This window comes from Triticum dicoccoides, chromosome 2A, assembly GCF_002162155.2.
Source record: "Triticum dicoccoides isolate Atlit2015 ecotype Zavitan chromosome 2A, WEW_v2.0, whole genome shotgun sequence".
Lineage (NCBI taxonomy): Eukaryota > Viridiplantae > Streptophyta > Magnoliopsida > Poales > Poaceae > Triticum > Triticum dicoccoides.
Genome location: NC_041382.1, coordinates 674,689,321 through 674,695,561, shown reverse-complemented (window position 1 = coordinate 674,695,561; position 6,241 = coordinate 674,689,321).

Sequence of the window (6,241 nt, the reverse complement as noted above, 5' to 3'; positions counted from 1 at the left end):
CTCTAGAAGCGTCACCACATCGGTGAAAAACTGGAGGTTCCGGCGTAATTGACCTTGTGCGGCTCCTTGGCGGCAGCCTCACAGATGTTGCCCAAAGCTATGTTGGCCCTTTCTCTGAGCGTTTGAAGCATCGGGGCACGCTCACGCTCCAGGACCCACCACCGACGGATCTCGTCCTCATTCCGCAGCGCGATGGCCTCGGCGTCATCAACCCTCTGTTGGAGAAGAAGCTGCTCGGCCCGGGAAGAGGACAGCTCCGCCTGTGTTGCGCTGAGGGCGGCTGCAGAGGAGTCCGCACGACGCGTCACTTCAGCCAGTTTGGCCCTGAGGGCCACAGTCCTGCCCTCAGCCTCGGCCTCGATCAGCCCCAACCTCGTCTCGTATTCGCGCTTGAAGGCCGAGCGAGCTTCCGCCATGCGGCGATCGACTTCTTCCTAGGCCCGGGCTTCGCGCGCGGCAACGTCATCCTCTGCCCAAGCCACCAGGCGCTCCCTCGTCTCCAACCGCTCAAGATCAAGGTTGCGCTCGGCGTCCTCCGGCGTCAACGCCTCCTCGCGCTTCAGAAGCTTCGCCCGATCAACAGGGGGCCCCTCCATCGACTCAAGGGCCGCCTGGCGCAGTTCCACTTGCTGCTCCAGGGAGTTGCCCCAGGCCAGGAGCTCCCACGCGCGCTCCTCCGCAGCCTTGCACCGTCAGTCTGCTTCTCGGGCCTCCTCGACGGCCTGGGAGCAGGCCTCCCGCGAAGCTGCCAGTGACGCTTCAGCCTTCGCGTTCTCGAGATCACGCTGGTGACGCGCGAGGGCGATGGCTACCTTTAGTTTGCACCTCTCCTCAGCAAGGCGCAAACCTTCGGCCTCGAGGCGCGCATCCTCGTCAGCAAGCTCTGCCCTGATCCGGCTCATTGTATCCGCCGCCCTTTGGAGGAACTCTTCGTGAAGGGCACGTCGCTCCCGAGCGCGCCTGAGCACGTCTTCCGCATCACCCTCTTCCATCAGAGCATGCGGAGGGCCCCGAGGCGGCAGACCCCCTCCCGGCGTGGGACTGGGGGCTGGCGCCCTAGCAAACGCCGAACGGACCTCTCTGGGAATCCGGACCGGCGTCGGTCCACCCACGGAGGAGAGCCAAAGACAGATTTCAGTCATTCACCATCTATGATTAGAGGAGGAACACAGGGCAGGCCGGATGTGCCCCAGGAGGACTCATGAAGAAAGGACGGCGGGCGCGCAGGCTCGAGGTGCCCTATGCAACGGACCACTCCATCAACTGGTCTGGCAGCAGGGGTGCCGCTCGAGCTCGGCGAGCCTAGGGCCAGCTAAGAAGGCGAAGCTTGGTGGGTGTCTCCCGGGCTGGCTCAGCGGGTTCCGCAGTGCAGGGCCTAAAAGGGCCACATTTAGTCGCAGGGATAGCAAAGTAAACGAGCCAGGAAAGAAGAATACTTACTCGTCCATGGCAAGGTACTTCCTGCGCTTCAACAGGCGGCAAGGGCGGTCGTTGCCACCCAAGGCCTCCTTCCTCTTGCGGAGGGCCTCGAAGTCTATGCGGAACCGACCTAAGCACCCGGCGCAGGGGTCAACCCCTGCTGTGGAAGAAGCGTCAAGATGATCTGCGCTGGAGGAGTCAGCCTGGGGGGCGCCATCAGGCGTCGCCTCACGAGGAACGGCTGGGGGCTCGGGAGCCCCGGCCTTAGGAACCACAGGCCGCAACTCCGCACCTGACGCCGCTCCAGGGCGGGCCTCGGGAGACGCCGCCTTCAAGACTTCTCGTGGCGTCAGCACCTCGACATCGGTCGCCTCAACTCCCGCCGGTTCTCATCTCCCCGCCGTGTCGCCCGAGGAAGGACTGTTGTGGGCGGCAGGGGAAGCAACCACGGCAGCTGGGTTCTCGCGGGGCCCCGTGAAGCCAGCAGGGCGCAGTCCCCACTCGTCGAAGCTGGGCATCTGCCTGACAAAATTGGCCCTGCCAGAGCAAAGATACAAGAGGACACCGTTACTTTGAAGGCTGCCTGGGGAAGGATCGCCAGTCAAGACCCTGAGCACCGTCTGCAACGCTTCAGGCGCCAAGTCCTCCTCCTGAAGCTGTATGCAGTCTCTATGCCCCATGAAGTCCCACATCCGGCGAGAGTGGCGCTGGAGAGGAGCAATGAACATTGGAGGAACTCCTTCACCACCTTGGGCGATGTCACGTTGAGCGCCCTCAAACTCTAGAAGCGGCGCCAGACGAAGGCAAGCTGGGGGCTCGCGAGCACCTCATGATCCCAACCCGCATGGGGAACAGCAGGCGAGGTCGGATGCGAGAGCAGAGGGTTGGGCACTCCAACGTCCACGTACAGCCACCGCTCTCTGAACCTGGCCTCAGGAGAAGGAAGGCTGAAGTCGATCCCTGAAGCGGCCCTCTCTGGCACAGTGAAGAAGCTCACGCATGCTGAGCACTGAGTGGGGTCGCTCAGGCGCAAGGAGAAGAAGTGGCACAGCAAGGCCACGGAAGGAGGAATGCCTATCATCGCCTCGCAAACAAAAGCAAAGACAGCCAAAAGAGTAATGGACTCTGTCCCGAGGTGCATCATGTGGATCTGATAATGGGAGAGCACCGCGTTGAAGAAGGCAGAAAAGGGGGGAACCAGACCCGCCCATAGGGCATCAGCGAAGAATCGGACCTCCGTGATGATCCTATCAAGGGAGGCATGGGACGCAGGCCAGGTCGTGGTCCTGCCGCACTCGTTGAAGATAGTCGTAAGGGCGGAGCGGACCTTGTCCAAAGCTTCTGGATTGAGTATGATCGACCGGGTGACGGCGGGGGTCGCCGCTGGAGGTGTGCGGGGCGAAGGTGCAGGCTTCTTTCCCCTTCCTTTCTTCGTCGGAGCCATGGCGGTGAGAAGGAGGAAGAACTCGAGCCGGATTGGCGGCGGAGGTTGGAGCTCAAGGAAGAAGGAAAGGTAGGAGGTGGGCGAGCAACGGAAAGGAGGAACAACTATGTGCAACTACGGGTCCGCTTAGCCGGGCGCGTAACAAGGCGTCGTGGGGAAGCGCAGGCGCCCACGTCCAATCAATCGCCACGCGGCGCCCAAGCCCGGGCACGCCTTGGGCCTGGGGGCTACTGTCGGCGTTCTGGGAATGGGGGTCCCCAGCCTTGCCTGCCTGCGGCCTGCGGCGTGGCTCAAGTGGGGGCCCAGCGCGACCCATCTTCATCAGCTCAAGCTCAAGACCCTCGCGAGGGGCCAAGCCTCGCGGGGCGGACGACAGAAAGCTTCCTCAGTGGCAGCCTCATCAGGCAGGCTCGCGAGGAGGCGGAGAGATCAAGGCAGGGGTACCTCGCGAGGAACCCGTGACGCAAGCCATGACGATCGAGACCAGGCGGGCGCCGGCCTGCGCAGTGTCCTTATTTCCCTTTTGGTGCAAAGGAGGAAAGCACAGGCCAAGGCATCGGGCAAAGGTTGTCATTCCGGTGCAACGAGACCAAGACCAGTAGAGCGGCAGGACGGAGGTCACCGTGGAGCCCAAGACGGCGTCATCACCGGTACTTTTGGCAGCCGAAGACCAGCTTTGGTCAGGATAACTTGTACTAGATGTTCCCCTTCAAAATGGCCCATTGTTGGCACCCTTCCCGCTCATTATTTGGGGAGAGGCCCAGGGCCTCTATAAATAGAGCTAGCCACCACCGAGTAGAGACATCGAGAAAAACCCCGAGACATCCAGAAATCTGGTAGAGCCCAAGCAGAGAGAGAGAGAGAGAGAGTGAGGCGATTGAACTCACCCTAACAGTTCATCGCACTAGCTCAAGAACACCTGTCGCGAGGCTGTTCTTCCCTTGTACTGTTCATCATCAGCCCCTGAGGCAATCCACCACACCACACACTGGAGTAGGGTATTACACCACAACGGTGGCCCGAACCAGTATACACCTCGTGTCCCTTGTGTTGTTTGTTGTTTCTAGTTTAGATCACGCGAGGGGATTGGACATAGATCGGTAGGGGAGAGATCTCCGCGCGCACCCAAGTGTTCGAACCTCAAGGGTCTACCGAAACCCGAAATCCGACACATAGTCTGCTCTGAAGACCTTGTTTTCACTCCAGAATTTGCCATCACCGTGTCAAATGGCTGATGCACACGAAGAGCAGTTGAATGTACTAACATTGTTGACAAATGTAATATGTAACGAAAAAAAGGATGGCCTGATATAATTTACATATAAGATGACTGGCTAAGAAGGATGGCATTGCAAAATTCACATATATGATGCCTGGCTAAACAAGATTGCGTTGCATAATTCACATAAATGATGAATAAACTAAACAGATGGCATTCGCACAAAGGATGTCTAAACTAAGCAGATGACATATTTGATGTATAAAGTAAGCAATGCAAGACACCATATGCATGATATAACCAACATCAGCATGCCAAGTTAGAGCGAAGACCTCAGGGGGTAAGTAGGAGTTGTCTTCTCCTTCTGAATCCCCCTCAGAACAGATATCTTCCTCTCGATTACAATCCAAAATGTGTGGAGGGGGGCTGCCTTTGCGCCTACCATGGAGCGACATCTGCATGAAATTTTATTGCCATGCAAGGGTCGTCTCTTTTGCTCTACATGTTCAGTTCCATTGTTTACAATAGCTGTCATGCATAGGAATAAAACATAGTGAGATTATGTAAGGAGTGCATGCAAAAATCCAGAGCGATGGTAGCAACCTGTGGATAGACCCAAAACCAATAATAGCAGGCAGATGATGGCTTCAGTTAAAAAATACAGATAATGGCTTCTTTACTGTTTGTTTCCCACCCAACATGAAACTCATAGTAGACACTGGAGATTAACCAGATAGTAGATAGATACTATTGATAGCGGCCCCGATATGTACCCCACAACCATTTAAAATCTCAAGTTTGACCATTAGTTTGGAGCTGACTCAGAGTCTAATCGGTGAACAGGACGATAAAGTAGCATGTAATATTAAGTGATGCATAACGTAAGAAAACATGAAAGAGTGCGACCTCTCTTGCGGACCCGTGTAGTCCTCGAGGTCATTTGCTCGGTTAATGATGGTAATGCAGTTTTCATGGCTGCCAGCGGCGGGGAAGAAGATTTGAGGCGGCGAAAGATGGTCTGGAGGCCGGATCCCTGCTGTGCTGGACCCTTTTGTCGTTGGAGCAGCTGAGCTGGGGTGGACGATGGCGCAGCAGGAATGGGACAAACCACGCAAGGTTTTCTTTGACAACTATCTATAAGAGAAGTAATTTTGTAAGGGCTCGTTTGAATTGGAGGATTCCAACAATGCAGGGATAGGAAATAGACAGGAATAGGATAGGAATGCATGTGCAAAATAGAGAATTTAAAAACACAGGATTTCTGCCAATCTGGGTGTTTGATTCACAACAATTGGAAAATCACAGGATGCAAAGAAGCATGGTGAGATTAAGTCAAAGCACAAGAAAATGTACAGTTATAATGCTATTATGCTACTATCTCTTAGTCTTGTGCTTCATGAATAGGAATTTGAAAAGGAGGACAAGTGAAAATTAAAATTCCTACATTTTTTCTTTCAAGGAGACACTAAAGGAACAAATATGTGTGCTCAGTGGACAATATATATAACATGTAGAGTAAAAAAGAGATGCAACAAGTGTACAACCTCTTTGGCGAAGCCATGACGATCTCAGCGTGATTGGGTTGGCCGGTGAGGATGCTCCAGCTGACTTTGCTGTCGGAGGAGGGGAAGAAGATCTTAGGCGTCTGGAGATGGAGCTCGGGGTACTACTCCGCTGTGACGGAGGGTTTCGTCGTTGGAGCAGCTCCGGTGAGTTGTACGACGCCGAGGCTGAAGCAGGACAAGAGAGACAACGAACAACGTTAACCTGAGTGGAATTCTAATAGCATCTCCAATACATGACGTAAAATATATAACCACAAAGTGCTAGATGTAAAATACATCGGCCGCTCATCTCTGAACTTAACTGTCGAAACTGAACTTAACTGTCGAAACTGAACTTAACTCTCGAAACTGAACTTAACCGTCAAAACTGAATTTTGCTGTCGAAACTGAACGCACTAGCAAGGTGAGGCTACACATCGGTCGACTGACTTTTTCTTGCAGCCGTTGGATACAAAATCAAGGGCCTGCAGTTCATCTTCAACCTCCACCCCCCTTGAGCCGCCAGCCACCACCGGGCAAGCAGCAGCCCCCTGCCGCCCGCGGCCAGCGGTGCGCTGCCCCGCCCGCCCCGAAAACACTCCCCACCGCCGGTCC